We start from the raw sequence: 17,687 nt of genomic DNA, 5'->3' as shown, positions 1-17,687 counted from the left end.
GCCTGTGTATCCATGTAACCGCTGTAAAACTGCCATGAGCCTATTGTTTGTTATTTTAGGCCTTTGATAGCCTGTCTGCGGTCCCTACTTTAAATACTCCTCCACTCACCACCAAGCTGCCTGTGTATCCATGTAACCGCTGTAAAACTGCCATGAGCCTATTGTTTGTTATTTTAGGCCTTTGATAGCCTGTCTGCGGTCCCTACTTTAAATACTCCTCCACTCATCACCAGCTGCCTGCCCGTGTATCCATGTAACCGCTGTAAAACTGCCATGAGCCTATTGTTTGTTATTTTAGGCCTTTGAAGCCTTTCTGCGCTCCCTCCTTCCACTAGTCCTCCACTGACCAGACCACTGCTGCCCGTGTACCCCTGGAACCAATTTTAAAGTGCCTACAGCCAGCCCATTTTATTGTGTTAGGCCTTCGAAGCCTGTCTGCGGTCCATACTTCCACTAGGCCTCCACTGACCAGACCACTGCTGCCCGTGTACCCCTGGAACCAATTTTAAAGTGCCTACAGCCAGCCCATTTTATTGTGTTAGGCCTTCGAAGCCTGTCTGCGGTCCATACTTCCACTAGGCCTCCACTGACCAGACCACTGCTGCCCGTGTACCCCTGGAACCAATTTTAAAGTGCCTACAGCCAGCCCATTTTATTGTGTTAGGCCTTCGAAGCCTGTCTGCGGTCCCTCCTTCCACTAGGCCTCCACTGACCAGACCACTGCTGCCCGTGTACCCCTGGAACCAATTTTAAAGTGCCTACAGCCAGCCCATTTTATTGTGTTAGGCCTTCGAAGCCTGTCTGCGGTCCATACTTTAAATACTCCTCCACTCACCACCAAGCTGCCTGCCCGTGTATCCATGTAACCGCTGTAAAACTGCCATGAGCCTATTGTTTGTTATGTTAGGCCTTTGATAGCCTGTCTGCGGTCCCTACTTTAAATACTCCTCCACTCACCACCACCAAGCTGCCTGCCCGTGTATCCATGTAACCGCTGTAAAACTGCCATGAGCCTATTGTTTGTTATGTTAGGCCTTTGATAGCCTGTCTGCGGTCCTTACTTTAAATACTCCTCCACTCACCACCTAGCTGCCTGTGTATCCATGTAACCGATGTAAAACTGCCATGACTGCCTACTGTTTGTTATTTTAGGCCTTTGATAGCCTGTCTGCGGCCCCTACTTGCAATACTCCTCCACTGACCACAATGCTGCCTGGAGTGCCTGCCTGTGTATCCATGTAACCGATGTAAAACTGCCATGACTGCCTACTGTTTGTTATTTTAGGCCTTTGATAGCCTGTCTGCGGCCCCTACTTGCAATACTCCTCCACTGAGCACAATGCTGCCTGGAGTGCCTGCCTGTGTATCCATGTAACCGATGTAAAACTGCCATGACTGCCTACTGTTTGTTATTTTAGGCCTTTGATAGCCTGTCTGCAGCCCCTACTTGCAATACTCCTCCACTGACCACACCAATGCTGCCCGTGTACCCCTGGAACCTATTTAAAAGTTCATAGAGCCTAGTTATATATTTTATTTACTATTAATAAGGCCATGATGGACTACGCTGTACCACGCTACAAGCTAACCAGTCGACACTTCTTTTGCGAGAAAAGCCATCCCAACCCTCCACCAGCATGTAGAAGACCGCATTGTCCATGCACTCTGGCAATCTGTGAGTACAAAGGTGCACCTGACAACAGACGCATGGACCTGTAGGCATGGCCACGGAAGATTACGTGTCCATTACGGCGCAATGGGTTAATGTGGTGGATGCATGGTCCACAGGGGACAGCCTACTAAGTCTGTCTGCAGTCCCTAATTCAAATTGTCCTCCACTGTCTAAATCGGAACTTCCACCTTCTGGCTTTCGGCCTATAGTATCAGAAATTAAACTGCATTTGGCCTTCAACTTTGGTTAGGGCCTACTAACGGCTTCTGCCCCTCCCTGGTGTTGTCCTCAACTAAATAAAGCTGAGCTTCAACCTTCCGGCTCTCATTAAGTGGTTTTTAAAAAAAAATGGTGGTTAGGGCCTACTAACGGCTTCTGCCCCTCCCTGGTGTTGTCCTCAACTAAATAAAGCTGAGCTTCAACCTTCCGGCTCTCATTAAGTGGTTTTAAAAAAAAAAAAAATGGTGGTTAGGGCCTACTAACGGCTTCTGCCCCTCCCTGGTGTTGTCCTCAACTAAATAAAGCTGAGCTTCAACCTTCCGGCTCTCATTATGTGGTTTAAAAAAAAAAAATGGTGGTTAGGGCCTACTAACGGCTTCTGCCCCTCCCTGGTGTTGTCCTCAACTAAATAAAGCTGAGCTTCAACCTTCCGGCTCTCATTAAGTGGTTTTAAAAAAAAAATGGTGGTTAGGGCCTACTAACGGCTTCTGCCCCTCCCTGGTGTTGTCCTCAACTAAATAAAGCTGAGCTTCAACCTTCCGGCTCTCATTAAGTGGTTTTAAAAAAAAAAAAAATGGTGGTTAGGGCCTACTAACGGCTTCTGCCCCTCCCTGGTGTTGTCCTCAACTAAATAAAGCTGAGCTTCAACCTTCCGGCTCTCATTAAGTGGTTTTAAAAAAAAAAAAAATGGTGGTTAGGGCCTACTAACGGCTTCTGCCCCTCCCTGGTGTTGTCCTCAACTAAATAAAGCTGAGCTTCAACCTTCCGGCTCTCATTATGTGGTTTAAAAAAAAAAAATGGTGGTTAGGGCCTACTAACGGCTTCTGCCCCTCCCTGGTGTTGTCCTCAACTAAATAAAGCTGAGCTTCAACCTTCCGGCTCTCATTAAGTGGTTTTAAAAAAAAAATGGTGGTTAGGGCCTACTAACGGCTTCTGCCCCTCCCTGGTGTTGTCCTCAACTAAATAAAGCTGAGCTTCAACCTTCCGGCTCTCATTAAGTGGTTTTAAAAAAAAAAAAAATGGTGGTTAGGGCCTACTAACGGCTTCTGCCCCTCCCTGGTGTTGCCCTCAACTAAATAAAGCTGAGCTTCAACCTTCTGCTCCAAATTACCATTTTAAAAAATGCAATAGGCTTTTCCGGCCTACTAAAGGTGTCTGCCCCTCCCTGGTGTTGTCCTCAACTGAACAAAGCTGAGCTTCCACATTCTGGCTTTCGCCCTATACTATCAGATATTAAACTGCATTTGGCCTACTAGTGTGGTTAGGCCCTTGAAACAGTGTCTGCTGCTCTTGGGTTTGCTACTCCACTGAACAAAGCAATGCCGCCTGTTTAGTCCTGTTACCAATTTTGAACTGCATGTAGCCTACTTTATTCTTTGGCCCTATATCTGTTTCCTCCTCATCCTGCCCATTGCCCAGCCACTGCTAAATGAGTCTGCTGGTACATTGACCTAGACCACTACATTCCCCTTGTACTCTACACAGCCAGAATCTGTCCCTGCTGAAAGTAAGGTTCCCCTTCCCGCATGTTATACCACCTTACACAGGGACAAAGAGGAAGGTGCAGATGAAAGTGCAGGTTCCTTCATCAGGTGGGGGGGCATACTCGTTGGCGACGTCACTGGCACAGGGCCCCTCAGAGTACGCAAAAGTGTCGCTGCTGGTGGGAGGCGCCCCCGCCATGCAAACACACCGCCGTACTTTGAGGGGCCCTGTGCCAGTGGCAATGCGAACGAGTGGGCCCCCCCTGCTTGCTCAGGATCACAGCACTTGCAACTTTTAAATACTTACCTTTCCCTGCAACACCGCCGTGACGTAGTCCGCATTTCCTGGGCCCACGAAAAACTTGAGCCAGCCCTACTCCCCCCACAACTTTCCCCCAATTCCCTATGCCCAACTATTATTATACAGTTAATTAAGATTGGCAAGCTTCAGAAACAAGAATGGATGTTTTTGGCATTAAAATGGGCACTGTAGGTGTTTTCCTGGCCTCCACTCACTGCCGACTATGCTTCCCCATTGACTTGCATTGGGTTTCGTGTTTCGGTCGATCCCCGATTTTTAGCGATAATCGGCCGACTGCACTCGACTCGACTCTGGACAAAATCGGGTTTCCCAAAACCCTACTCGATCTTAAAAAAATGAAAGTCGCTCAACCCTAGTGCCCACCTGCCTGCCAGAGTGCCAGCTGTGCTCATCTGTATTTGCTCGCACCTGACAATAGACTTCCGTTCCCCCGTGGTATCAGCTGCTATGGCCAAACCCAGCCCTGGAGTGGTACCTGGCAGCTACCTGCCGCACAAGCCTGACCTCACCATCAGAGGCTCCAGTGAACACCAAGGTAGCTGCTTAGTCATACCCCTCCAGGGTAGTCTGGTTTGTGGCACAGTGGGGCCACAATCCCTCACTTGCGCCACCCAGTCTGGGCACGAGTATGACAGTATGACCTCCTTTCAATGCCAGGGCATGCCCCTGATGAGGCAGTGGATGTTCTCCTGAGGCATCTCCTACCAGACCTGGATTAAAGCATCAGTCAACCCCTGTACAGTCTGTGGTTATTGGATTGAATGAGACATGAAGTCCCAGATGTGCTCAATTGGATTCGAGACAGGGGAATGGCAGGCCAGTCCATAGCATCAATTCCTTCATCTGTTATACACTGACGTGCTTGGAGTAGTGATATTGCAACCACTAGGGGCAGCACCGGGCATTTAGCATAGTTTGGAATAGCCAAGGAGTCTATACAAAGGAACAGCAGTGTTGTTAGAAGGAATAAGCAGGAATCGTAGTCAAGGAAGCCAGGGATCACTTACCAGGAGGAGGAGTGTAGTTTGAAGGAACAGCAGGTGGAAGGAAGCTTGACTAAAGGCAGGTAGCTCAATAATCACGCAAGGAACTGAAAGCAAGGCCAGGTTTTAATAAGGTGTTCAATCAGAATGAGCCAATCAGGAACTCAGGGTGGTAACCAAAAGGAAAGTCAGGGAGGAGACATCAGCAACAACATAGGTTCAAGTATTTGGATAAGCATGGAACTGACCAGCAAGCGGAATAGCTCAGAAGGAAGAGCTGCTGACTGGTGCACAGGAGCTGCTAGGATCGAATCCTGACATCATCATGCAGGAACTGCTGACACACTTCAACCACATGAGGCCTAGCATTGTCATGCATCAGAAAAACTCAGGGCCCACTGCAATGGCGTATGGTCTCACAATAGGTCCGCAGATCTCATCCTGGTACCTAAATGCAGTCAGGGTACCACTGGATAGCACATGGAGGGCTGTACTGCCCTCCAAAGAAATGCCTCCCACACCATTACTGATCCACTGCCAAACCAGTCAAGCTGGAGGATGTCGCAGGCAGCAGAATGTTCTCCGTGGTGTCTGCAGACTCAGTCACATTTGTCACATGTGCTCAATGTGAATCTGCTCTCATCCATGAAAAGCAAAGGATACCAATGTTGAATCTCCCAATCTTGGTGTTCTCTGGCAAATGCCAATCACCCTGCACGGTGTTGGACTGTAAGCACCACACCCACTTGTAGACGCTGGGCCCTCATACCACCCTCATGGAGTCTGTTTTTAACAGTTTGAGCAGACACATGGATGTTAGTGGCCTGCTGGAGGTCATTTTGCAGGATCTGGTACTGCTCCTTCTATTCCTATTTGCAGAAAAGGAGGTAGCTGTCCTGCTGCTGACTTGTTGCCCTCCTACAGCACCCTCCTGGTGTACTGGCCTGTCTCCTGGTATCTGCTCCATGGTCTGGACACTGTGCTGAGAGACACAGCTACCCTTCTTACCACAGCTCGCATTGATGTGTCATCTTGGATGAGCTGCACTACCTGAGAAACTTTTGAGGGTTTTAGACACCGCCTCATGCTGCTGTACATTGCTTCTAAGGGTGAGAGTAATGACAAAATGCAAAACTGACCAGAACAACAGCCAAAAAGGATGAGAACAGAGAAATGGCCTGTGGTCACCCCTGCAGAACCACTCCTTTATAGGAGTTGTCTTTCCAATTGCTTATCATTTCTTCCTGTTGTCTGTTCCAATTGCACAAGAGCAAGAGAAATTGATTAACAATCAGTATTGTTTCATAACTGGACATGTTGATTTCACAGAAGTGTGATTGACTTAGGTGTAATAATAGTAGTATTAGCAAATACCTCCAATTTGAAATGTATAGTTTTTTTTTAATCTCTGCCTCTTTCCTCATGTACAGGCATTGCAGGACCTTAGGTGTCCATAGTTCCAACCACTAGCAACTAGCTAACTGTTACTTTATCAGTGGACATAACCATGGATACCTAAGGTCCTGCAATGCCTGCACATGAGGAAAGAGGCATAGCAAATAAAAAAAACTAGACTACATTTCTTATTGGAGGTATTTGCTAATACTATTATTATCATACCTGCTACATTTTGAGATAGGATCTTGGAGATGGGAATACCCCTTTAAGTCCTTGCTAAGTGGTCTGTGGATTCCAACACAAGTTGTGAGGGGATCAGAAGATGTGGTGAGGACCGGACGGTGGCAGTGAGTAGCAGATGAGCTGGAGGGGTGAGCAGAAAGGTTAAGGATGTTTTATATTTTTAAAACGTTGTTGGCTCTTTATGTTACAGAAAATTGGCAGCTAGTGGCCGCTTTTTTGCTCAATCTGCGCAGAAGTGAATTCCAAAAAAATAGTATTCTAGCAGATAACGACTTATGTAAAATTATAAAACACTGACGTCATCATTCATTGGCTAATTCCACTTGAACTTATTCACTCATCTTGTAAAAATCCTTTCTAGGTAAGAAGGCACATCAACTTGCCTTTGCTGTTCCTATTGTGTTAAATAATACCAGTTTGGAAACTGAGGTTAATTTCTGTTGCTCTATTTTTCTAGTGGTAATTTCTGTCTCCACTATCTTGAAGCGGTGAATGAACCTGTGATTTACAGTAATTAATGGCTCATACTTCCAGGAAGAAGATGTAGAAGGAAGGGTTCACAGAGAGGAGTAGGTAACTACGTAAATGAAGGCTGAGAGGTTCTTCCCATCTATGTGTTCATTCTGTTCCCGGGCAAATGTCCAACTTCACGTTAACCTGTGTGCTTTTGGCTCCCCTTCCCCTCAATTTATGAGGCTGTGTAGCATGAGCATCTTTAAATTCTCTGCTGGCAGACAAACCTGCAACATGTTGCGTTAAGAATATAAAGCTTCATGTTCAGTTCTTAACATGCTAAGATGCAGCCAACTGCAGCAATTCATCCAGGAAAGGTTGCAAACCTTCTTATAATTTATACAGCAGAAGGACAGTTTACATCAAAGTGACAAATGAAAAAGCAGCATGAGGGTGAGCAGTCATGTAAACGTGCTAGTTTTTCAATTTAAAATGTAGCAGCATTGTCACACCCAGCAAGACAGAAAGGTCAGTGGGCCTGGCCAAAGAGCGGTGGGCTGGAGAGGTTTCTGTCCATGAAGATGCTCCTTGGTGTCAGGATCTGCTTAGAAAAATCTATCTAATCATCACACACCTTATTCATATGGGTATTATCTTATGGTATCTTTATCTGATCCATGTACTTCCTGATATATGAAGTTTCACATCTGCCAGGTGACTCTTTACCGCTATTACCTAGTGGAATAGTTTATTTGAGCGAGACAGAAATATTTACATATAACTGGGATTGTATCATTGCTGTAAATACTAAAAAAGAGTGTTTTTTAGTTTTCAATAATATAGGAGTAAAGATTATCTTGCCTGGACAAAAATCAGGAGGCTCCGATATAAGGTGTGTTTATCAATCCTTTGCCTACACAGCTGGTTTTCATTTTGTAATAATAATAATAGTAATAATAATGTATCTGGCTAGCAACAATCTGTATATCAGGAGGCGACATCACGGTTTGAAGATCATCTCATATAAAAATCGAATTACATTGCAAACGATTACATCTGCTGTGAATATTAGCAGCATAAAGATGTAAAATCTGCAGTGTTAGTCAATTTGCGCTGTGGGTTATCTTAACTGTGTATTAATGAGAATTCATAAATAGTGTTGAGCATTCCGATACCGCAAGTATCGGGTATCGGCCGATACTTGCGGTATCGGAATTCCGATACCGGGATTCCGATACTTGCCGCGTATCGGATACCGGAATCGGAAGTTCCCAGATTCAAACTGCACGAATTCAGCCAATGAGAATGATTCCAAGTGTGGGCACATCCTGTTCAGCATGGAGGGCATGAAACTACTGGCAAGGCTGTGATTGGCTGCTGAAATGATGTCATGCTGCAGTTTAAAAGTCGCTGCCGCCATTTTGCGCTCACTCTGCTGTGAATTCAGTTAGTGACAGGACGCTGTTTGCTGACTGAGGGCCAGTTTAGAGATAGCGATTTGCTTCATTGTTCTTTTCCAAGGCTAATTTAGCAACCGCTGTGTTCACCTACTAATCACCTTGCTTTTGCCTTGCAGCGCTGTTTTCACAGCGATCTGCAAGGTCTCTGTGTGTGTGTGTGTGTGTGTGTGTGTGCAGCCCACTCTCTAGTCTGTGTGCAGCCATAGGCCATAGCTGGTTGTATTCAGTTCAGGGAGGGTGGTTCACTGCCTCATACTGTTCAATTTTTTTTTTTTTTTCAAGTAGTGCAGGCTGCTGCACATATTTTCAAAAAATTCCTATTAGTGTCTTTACACCCGTATCCAGCTAACTTGTGGAAAAACACTACATAGGAAAATGTAGAGGAGTGTTTTTGGGCCTTGCAGCGCCATTTACGGCTGTCTGCCCGGTCTCCGTGTGACTGCAGCTCGCCCTGTAGTCTGTGTGCAGCCATAGCCGGTTGTATCCAGTTCAGGGTTCTTCACTGCGTCATACCGTAAAATAAATTTTCCTTTTGATTTAAGTAGTGCAGGCTGCTGCACATTTTTTCAAAAAATTCCTATTAGTGTCTTTCCACCCGTATCCAGCTAACTTGTGGAAAAACACTACGTAGGACAACGTAGAGGAGTGTTTTTGGGCCTTGCAGCGCCGTTTACGGCTGTCTGCACGGTCTCCGTGTGACTGCAGCTCTCCCTGTTGTCAGTTCAGCCCCCAAAAAATAAATAAATAATAAAGTTCACCAAACACACCACTTTACATTTGTGTAGGCCACATTAGCTCAAATTAAAGTCTAGTGCACACTTTAGAAAATTAGTGTTTCTTATACCTGTTAGGACTCGGAGCTGTTCAGGAATAAGCACACAAAGCCGTTAGTACTTTTCTGCTTATCTTTATCAGTCAACCAAGATGAAGAAGGCAGGGAGTAAGGCACGTGGGCGTGGGCGCGGAGCAGGGAGACGTGGGGATTCTGTGCCTGCTGCGGGCACCGGTGACTCATCAGCACCCACTTTCAGCAGGGAACAGTCGTTCATGCGTAGCTTTGTCGGAGAGCGCCGTACACCGCTGCTGCGTGAAGACCAAATTGAAGCCGTTGTTGGATGGATGGCAGCTAATGCATCGACTTCAATTAGTGCCACATCCTCTCAGACACAGAGCACTGGAGAGCACCCATCTGTCTCTTCACCACCTGCCAAATTGCCCAGGCAGACAGAGAGCCCAGGACAGGAGCCATCTCTACTTCTGTTCTCTGAATCTCTTGGCTTGGAAACAGGGGGCCAGCCAAGCAGCATTGGAGAAATGGAAGAAGAGGCAGGGTGCAGTGATGCCCAACAGCTTTTTCTCTCTGAGTCTGAAGAGGCGGGTGGGCCAGTGCCTCCGGTCCCCACATCGCAGGACGCATCCGCTGATGACACTCAGGTGCCACTTTCTGGTGCGTGCTCTGCTGCTGAGACTACCCAGGAGGAGCAGTTGGTGGCAGAGGGTAGTGTAGATGATGAGGTCCTTGACCCATCTTGGCGTGAGGGACAGGAAGGTGGTGGGAGCAGCTCTGAGGAAGAGATTCCCCGAACGGGCCAAAGAGGGAGAGGGAGGGGGAAGACTGCGGATCCTGCAGCCTCCACATTGGCACCCGTTAGGAGCGTGTCTCTTTCAAAAGCCAAAAAGGGCGCTCCCAAGACTTGCAGTGCCTGGTCCTTTTTTGACACAGTTGCAGATGACATTTGCTATGTCAAATGCATTGTGTGTCATCACAAAGTCAAAAGAGGTCGAAATGTCAGCAACCTCAATACCTCCAACATGTGGAAACATGTGCGGACCAGGCACGTGGTGGAGTTAGAAAAACACACTGAAGAGCTAGGCCAACCAACAGCGGCAGCTACCACCCCTTCAGCTCGTGTTGCCTCTTCCTCCAGCTCACACGCAGCTGGTTCGGCTTCCTCCCAGGATCGCCGTGGAAGAACCTCTGGCCCTGTTGTCCAGAGACCCACTGTAATTCCACCCGCAGCACCACGTTCCCAGGCATCCTCACACTCCCAGCCCAGTCTACAGCCATCGGTAGTACAGGCATGGGAGAAAAGGCGGCCTTTCTCGTCAAACCACCCACGAGCACAGGTTCTGACTGCAGGCATTGCCAAACTTCTGTCACTGGAAATGCTGTCATTCAGGCTGGTGGAGACTGACAGCTTCCGTGACTTGATGTCATTGGCAGTCCCACAGTACAATGTGCCCAGCCGCTTTTACTTCAGCAGGCAAGCTGTCCCTGCCCTGCACAAGCATGTGGAGGGACACATAAAACACACGCTACTGAACGCCGTCAGTAGCAAGGTCCACCTCACCACCGATGCGTGGACCAGTCAACATGGACAGGGGCGATACCTTTCCCTCACAGCCCATTGGGTTAATGTTGTTGAGCCGGGTACAGATCGTGCGAGTGGCGCAGGACGTGTCCTGCCCACTCCAAGGATTGCAGGAATCCAGTCTGTACGCATTGACTCCTCCTCTTACACCAGTTCCTCAGAATCATCGCTGCAGGAGCCATCACATTCCACCTCCACATGGACCCGTGAACGTTTACCTGTTACGACCGACATGAGCACAGCCGTGGCCAAACGTCAACAGGCCGTCTTGAAATTAATTTCTTTGGGGAATCGAAGCCACACAGCGCAGGAGCTCTGGAATGCCATCAAGCAGGAGAGCGATGTGTGGTTTGTGGCAGCGAATCTCCAGCCAGGCATGGTAGTGTGTGATAATGGCCGAAATCTGGTGGCAGCTCTGGGCCTCGGCAACCTCACTCACATCCCATGTCTGGCACATGTGCTCAATTTGGTCGTGCAGAGTTTTTTGAGGGACTATCCGGATCTTGATGCACTGCTGCACAAGGTCCGCCTAGAGTGTGCTCACTTGCGGCATTCCAGCACGGCAAAATCGCGCATTGCGGCTCTGCAGCGCCGATTCCGCCTTCCAGAACATCGCATCATATGTGACCTACCTACCAGGTGGAATTCCACGTTACATATGTTGGAGCGGTTGTGTGAGCAGCAGCAAGCAGTAATGGAGTACCAGCTGCATCAGGCGCAAAGAAGTCGCACTCCGCGCCGTTCAGACTTCACAACCACAGAGTGAGCCACTATGAAGGACGTCTGCCAGGTTTTGCGTCCCTTCGATTATTCCACACGGATGGCGAGTGCAGATGATGCACTAGTCAGCATGACTGTCCCCCTTATCTGCCTGCTTGAAAAATCACTGCAAGCGCTAAGGGATGATGTTGTGGAAGAGGTGGAGGATGAGGATTCACCATTTCCATCATCTTCTGGACAGTCAGCGCCACGAACAAACAAACGCGTAGGCAGGGGACACTTTGTGAGGAGGATGAGGAGGAGTCAATGGAGGAGGAAGACATCCGTCCAGAGGAGGGAGTTACACAATTGTCCAGTAGTCAGTGTGTACAGCGAGGGTGGGGTGATGACGAGCGGGCAGAGATCACGCCTCAAGCAGGGGACAGCGTTTCTTCGCCAGTTGGCAGTCTGCAGCACATGGTGGATTACATGCTGCAGTGCCTGAGAAACGACCGCCGCATCGCCCACATTCTCAGCATGTCTGATTATTGGGTGTTCACCCTCCTCGATCCTCGCTACCGGGACAACGTAGAAAGCCTCATCACACCGTTGAACCGGGAGCGAAAAATGCGGGAGTACCAAGAGACACTGGTGAATTCCATCATCTTCTCCATTCCAACTGAGAGAAGTGCTGCTAGTGCATTCCAAAGCAGCTCAGTGCGTCCATGCAGTGGAGGAGGCTCTGCACAAAGAGGGAGCAGAAGCAGTGCCTCTGCCCAAGGCAAGACCAGTATGGCCCAACTGTGGCACAGTTTTGTGTGCCCTCCACAAAAGTCTACACCATCACAGACGTCTCCAGTCAGCAGGAGGCAACGGTTCCGTCAGATGGTGACAGACTACCTGTCTTGCCCTCTTGCTGTACTCCCAGACGGCTCTTCCCCTTTCAAGTTTTGGGTCTCAAAGCTGGATACATGGCCAGAGCTAAGCCAGTATGCATTGGAGGTGCTGGCTTGCCCTGCGGCTAGTGTACTATCGGAACGCGTCTTTAGTGCTGCAGGTGGTGTACTAACTGACCGTCGCATGCGACTATCCTCCGATAACGGGATCTCGGCCAGCGCGGATGCACAGGCGCAGCCAGACTGACACCAAATGATGTCAGAAGATGGGCAGCGCTAAGTGTGCCTTGCCAAGGGATAACATAACAGCGCAGGCTCCGGGACGGAATTAAACAACGCTGAGGAGCCGGGGCACGGTGCCAAGGGGGTAGGAATGACGGCTGTGCTGCGTCATATTACGAAGGAAAGTCCCACCTCCGGGACGGTCTCACGGTATCAGGGGACACATTTTATAAGTGTTTAGTTCTGTGTTTGCAAGGAGCATAATGAAAAGAGCCACCTTTTCCTTTTACATCCTTTGTGCTGCACAAGCTGGCTCTTTCAGCTACAAACGCCTTGGGGGGGGTTAAAGGTTCCCTTTCGACTTTCTCCAATCAGGCTTCGGCCTACACTGTGTTCCTCTGCTCCTCCTGCTGTCCCTGGGCTCCAACACCGCTAGTTGGTGCCTGGAAGTGCTGTCCGCACAGTCAACACTTGCTGCCGTGTTATTGGGGTTCAGTAACGTCAGCTGTTCCCCAGCTGTGTGTGTGGCAATCCCTTCTATCTCCTCCACCTCCTCCTCCTGTCCCTGGGCTCCAACACCGCTAGTTGTTGTCTGGCAGTGCTGTCCGCACAGTCAACAGTCGCTCCTCTGTTATTGGGGTTCAGTAACGTCAGCTGTTCCCCAGCTGTGTGTGTGGCAATCCCTCCTCTCTCCTCCACCTCCTCCTCCTGCTGTCCCTGGGCTCCAACACCGCTAGTTGTTGCCTGGTAGTGCTGTCCGCACAGTCAACAGTCGCTCCTCTGTTATTGGGGTTCAGTAATGTCAGCTGTTCCCCAGCAGTGTGTGTGGCAATCCCTCCTCTCTCCTCCACCTCCTCCTCCTGCTGTCCCTGGGCTCCAACACCGCTAGTTGTTGCCTGGTAGTGCTGTCCGCACAGTCAACACTTGCTGCCGTGTTATTGGGGTTCAGTAACGTCAGATGTTCCCCAGCAGTGTGTGTGGCAATCCCTCCTCTCTCCTCCACCTCCTCCTCCTGCTGTCCCTGGGCTCCAACACCGAAAGTTGTTGCCTGGTAGTGCTGTCCGCACAGTCAACAGTCGCTCCTCTGTTATTGGGGTTCAGTAACGTCAGCTGTTCCCCAGCTGTGTGTGTGGCAATCCCTCTTCTCTCCTCCACCTCCTCCTCCTGCTGTCCCTGGGCTCCAACACCGCTAGTTGTTGCCTGGTAGTGCTGTCCGCACAGTCAACAGTCGCTCCTCTGTTATTGGGGTTCAGTAACGTCAGCTGTTCCCCAGCTGTGTGTGTGGCAATCCCTCCTCTCTCCTCCACCTCCTCCTCCTGCTGTCCCTGGGCTCCAACACCACTAGTTGTTGCCTGGTAGTGCTGTCCGCACAGTCAACAGTCGCTCCTCTGTTATTGGGGTTCAGTAACCTCAGCTGTTCCCTAGCTGTGTGTGTGGCAATCCCTCCTCTCTCCTCCACCTCCTCCTCCTGCTGTCCCTGGGCTCCAACACCGCTAGTTGTTGCCTGGTAGTGCTGTCCGCACAGTCAACAGTCGCTCCTCTGTTATTGGGGTTCAGTAACGTCAGCTGTTCCCCAGCTGTGTGTGGCCATCCCTCCTCTCTCCTCCACCTCCTCCTCCTGCTGTCCCTGGGCTCCAACACCGCTAGTTGTTGCCTGGTAGTGCTGTCCGCACAGTCAACAGTCGCTCCTCTGTTATTGGGGTTCAGTAACGTCAGCTGTTCCCCAGCTGTGTGTGTGGCAATCCCTCCTCTCTCCTCCACCACCTCCTCCTTCTGTCCCTGGGCTCCAACACCGCTAGTTGTTGTCCGGAAGTGCTGTCCGCACAGACCCAAACACCTCGCCAATGTGTTAGTGGGGCTCAGTAATGCCTGCTGCTCCCCTGCTGTGTATACGGCAATGTGTCATGCGACCGCCACGCAGGCACAACAACTTAAATTTAAGGGAACCTGTCCCCCCCCAGGCGTTTCTTACAGAAAGAGCCACCTTGTGCAGCAGTAATGATGCAAAAGGAAAAAGTGCTTGTTTTCGTGGTGCTCCTTGCACATGCTGAACCTAACACTTATGAAATGTGTCCCCTCCCACCGTTAAACCGTCCGGTAGGTGGAACTTTCCTTCGTAATGTGACGCAGCACAGCCGTCATTCTTACCCCTTTGGAGCCGTGCGCCGCCTCCTCAGCATTGTTTGAATCTGTCCCGGAGCCTGCGCTGTTATGTTAGCCCTTGGACATGCACACTTAGCGCTGCCCGTCTTCTGACATTATTTGGTGTCAGGCTGGCTGCGCCTGTGCGGCCGCGCTGGCCGAGATCCCGCCTCGTAGTGTCTTCTGATTTAATCCCACTGCGGGCCTGTGATCCATGGACATGCGCAGTGCATATCTTAACCTCCAGCTCTCTCTCATCTCCCTACGCCTTCTTCAGACTGTGCAACGTCAGCTGATCCCTAATAGCATGCCACGGCCGTGACGCCGCACAGTCTGAAGAAGCCGTAGGGAGGGGAGTGAGAGGCGAGGATATGCACTGCTCATGCCCATGGATCACAGGTCCGCAGAGTGATTACATTAGATGACACAGCGAGGCGGGATCTTGGCCAGCGCGGCCGCACAGGCGCAGCCAGCCTGACACCAAATGATGTCAGAAGACGGGCAGCGCAAAATGTGTGCATGGCCAAGGGCTAACATACCAGCGCAGGCTCCGGGACAGATTCAAACAATGCTGAGGAGGCGGCGCACGGCGCCAAGGGGGTAAGAATGACGGCTGTGCTGCGTCACATTACGAAGGAAAGTTCCACCTACCGGACGGTTTAACGGTGGGAGGGGACACATTTCATAAGTGTCAAGTACAGCGTTTCCAAGGACCATAATTAAAAGAGCTAAGTTTACCTTTTCCAGCATTAGTGCTGTACAAGATGGCTCTTTCAGCTACAAACGCCTTGGGGGGGGTTAAAGGTTCCCTTTCAACTTGCTCCACTGCAGGCTTCGGCCTACACTCTGCTCCTCCTGCTGACCCTGGGCTCTAACACCGCCAGTTGGCGCCCGGGAGTGCTAGCTGCACAGAGAAAAACACCAGCCAATGTGTCAGTGGGGTTCAGCAACGCCAGCTGTTCCCCTGCTGTGTAGCCGGCAACGTGTCCTGCAAACGCCACGCAGACACAAAGCTGCCGCCAGTGCAGGCTTCGGCCTGCACTCTGCTCCCTCTCCTCCTGCTGACCCTGGGCTCTAACACCGCCTGTTGGTGCCCGGTACTGCTAGCTGCACAGAGCCAAACACCTCGCCAATGTGTCAGTGGGGTTCAGCACCGCCAGCTGTTCCCCTGCTGTGTAGCCGGCATCGTGTCCTGCAGACACAAGAACTGAAATTGAAGGGAACCTGTCCCCCCCCCAGGCGTTTGTATGTATAACAGCCACCTTGTACAGCAGTAATGCTGCATTTGTACAAGGTGGCTCATTAAGTTACTCTCCTTGCACACGGCGAACGAAACACATCTAAAATGTGTCCTCTGAGACCATTAAACCATCCCTGAGGTGTGACTTTCCTTTGTAATGACACGCTGCAACTCCCTTGGTAGCGCTGCCCGTCTTCTGGCATCCTTGGTTGGCTGGCTGCGCCTCTGCTGCTGCCCTGCCCGACACAACGCCCCTCGGTGTCTTATTTATATTGACTGCGAGGGTGTGATTGATGGGCATGAGCAGTGCATATCTTCGCCAGTCCCTCATCTCCTTCCGCCTTCTTCAGACTGTGCGTCCTCATGGCCGTGGCATGCGATAAGGGATCAGCTGATGCCGCACAGTCTGAAGCAGGTGTAAGGACACGAGTGTGAGAGGTGAACATATTGACTGCGCCAGGCCATGAATCCCAGCCCAGCAGTGTGAATAAATGAGATGACACTGCGGGGCTGGTATTCATGGGCATCGCGAACGGCAACGGCCGACATTAAATGAAGTCAGAAGACGGGCAGCGTTAACAGCGCAAGGCCAAGGGATAACACGACAGCGCAGACTCCTGTGCAGCAAATACCGACGCTCAGGAGGCCGCGCCCAGCACCAAGGTGGGATTCTTGACAACTGTGCTGCGCCGCATTACGAAGGAAATTCCCGCCTCCAAGACAGTTTTGACTGTATAAGGGGCTAAATGTCATACGGGTTTCATTCAGCGTGTGCAAGGAACAAAATTTAAAAGAGCAACCTTTGACTTGTGCAGCATTACTGCTGGCCAAGGTGTGGCTCTTCTAGTTTGTGACCCCTGAGGGGGGGTTAAAGGTTACCTTTAAAATTGGTTCAATTAGGCTTCGGCCTACACTCTGCTCCCCCTGCAGAGCCTGGGCTCTAACACCACCAGTTGGTGCCCCGAAGTGCTGGCTGCACAGAGGAAAACACCCGCCAATGTGTCAGTGGGGTTCAGCACCGCCAGCTGTTCCCCTGCTGTGTAGCCGGCAACGTGTCCTGCAAAAGCCACGCAGACACAATAACTGAAATTGAAGGGAACCTGTCGCCCCTCCCCCAGGTGTTTGTATGTTTTACAGCCACCTTGTACAGCAGTAATGCTGCATGTGTGCAAGGTGGCTCATAAACTTATTCTCCTTGCACACGTGGAACGGAACATGTCTACAATGTGTCCCCTGAGACCATTAAAACATCCCTGAGGTGTGACTTTCCTTTGTAATGACATGCAACAACCCCCTTGGTAGCACAGCCCTTCTTCTGACATGGCTTCTTGACAGATTGACTGTATAAGGGCCAAAATGTTGTACGTGTTTCATTCAGCTTGTGCAAGGAACAAAATTAAAAGAGCAACCTTTGACTTGTGCAGCACTACTGCTGCATAAGGTGTGGCTCTTCTAGTTTGTAACACCTGAGGGGGGTTAAAGGTTACCTTTAAAATTGGTTCAATTAGGCTTCGGCCTACACTCTGCTCCCCCTGCAGAGCCTGGGCTCTAACACCGCCAGTTGGTGCCCCGAAGTGCTGGCTGCATAGAGAAAAACACCTGCCAATGTGTCAGTGGGGTTCAGCACCGCCAGCTGTTCCCCTGCTGTGTAGCCCGCAATGTGTCCTGCAACAGCCACGCAGACACAAAGCTGCCGCCAGTGCATCTTCGGCCTGCACTCTGCTTCCTCTCCTCCTGCTGACCCTGGGCTCTAACACCGCCTGTTGGTGCCCGGTACTGCTAGCTGCACAGAGCCAAACACCTCGCCAATGTGTCAGTGGGGTTCAGCACCGCCAGCTGTTCCCCTGCTGTGTAGCCGGCATCGTGTCCTGCAAATGCCACG

General features: G+C 50.3%; 1 protein-coding gene across 1 annotated transcript in view; it reads left to right on the top strand.

Annotated features, from left to right (window-relative positions):
• The window catches only part of LOC143770110 (heparan-alpha-glucosaminide N-acetyltransferase-like), a 1,433,242-nt gene that overhangs the window by 1,009,620 nt on the left and 405,935 nt on the right, over positions 1-17,687 (top strand). The gene's annotated exons all lie outside the window — the stretch shown is intronic.

The sequence above is a fragment of the Ranitomeya variabilis genome, chromosome 4 (assembly GCF_051348905.1).
Source record: "Ranitomeya variabilis isolate aRanVar5 chromosome 4, aRanVar5.hap1, whole genome shotgun sequence".
NCBI lineage: Eukaryota > Metazoa > Chordata > Amphibia > Anura > Dendrobatidae > Ranitomeya > Ranitomeya variabilis.
Note: the sequence above shows the minus strand (reverse complement) of the source record. Positions and strands in the feature narration are given on the sequence as shown.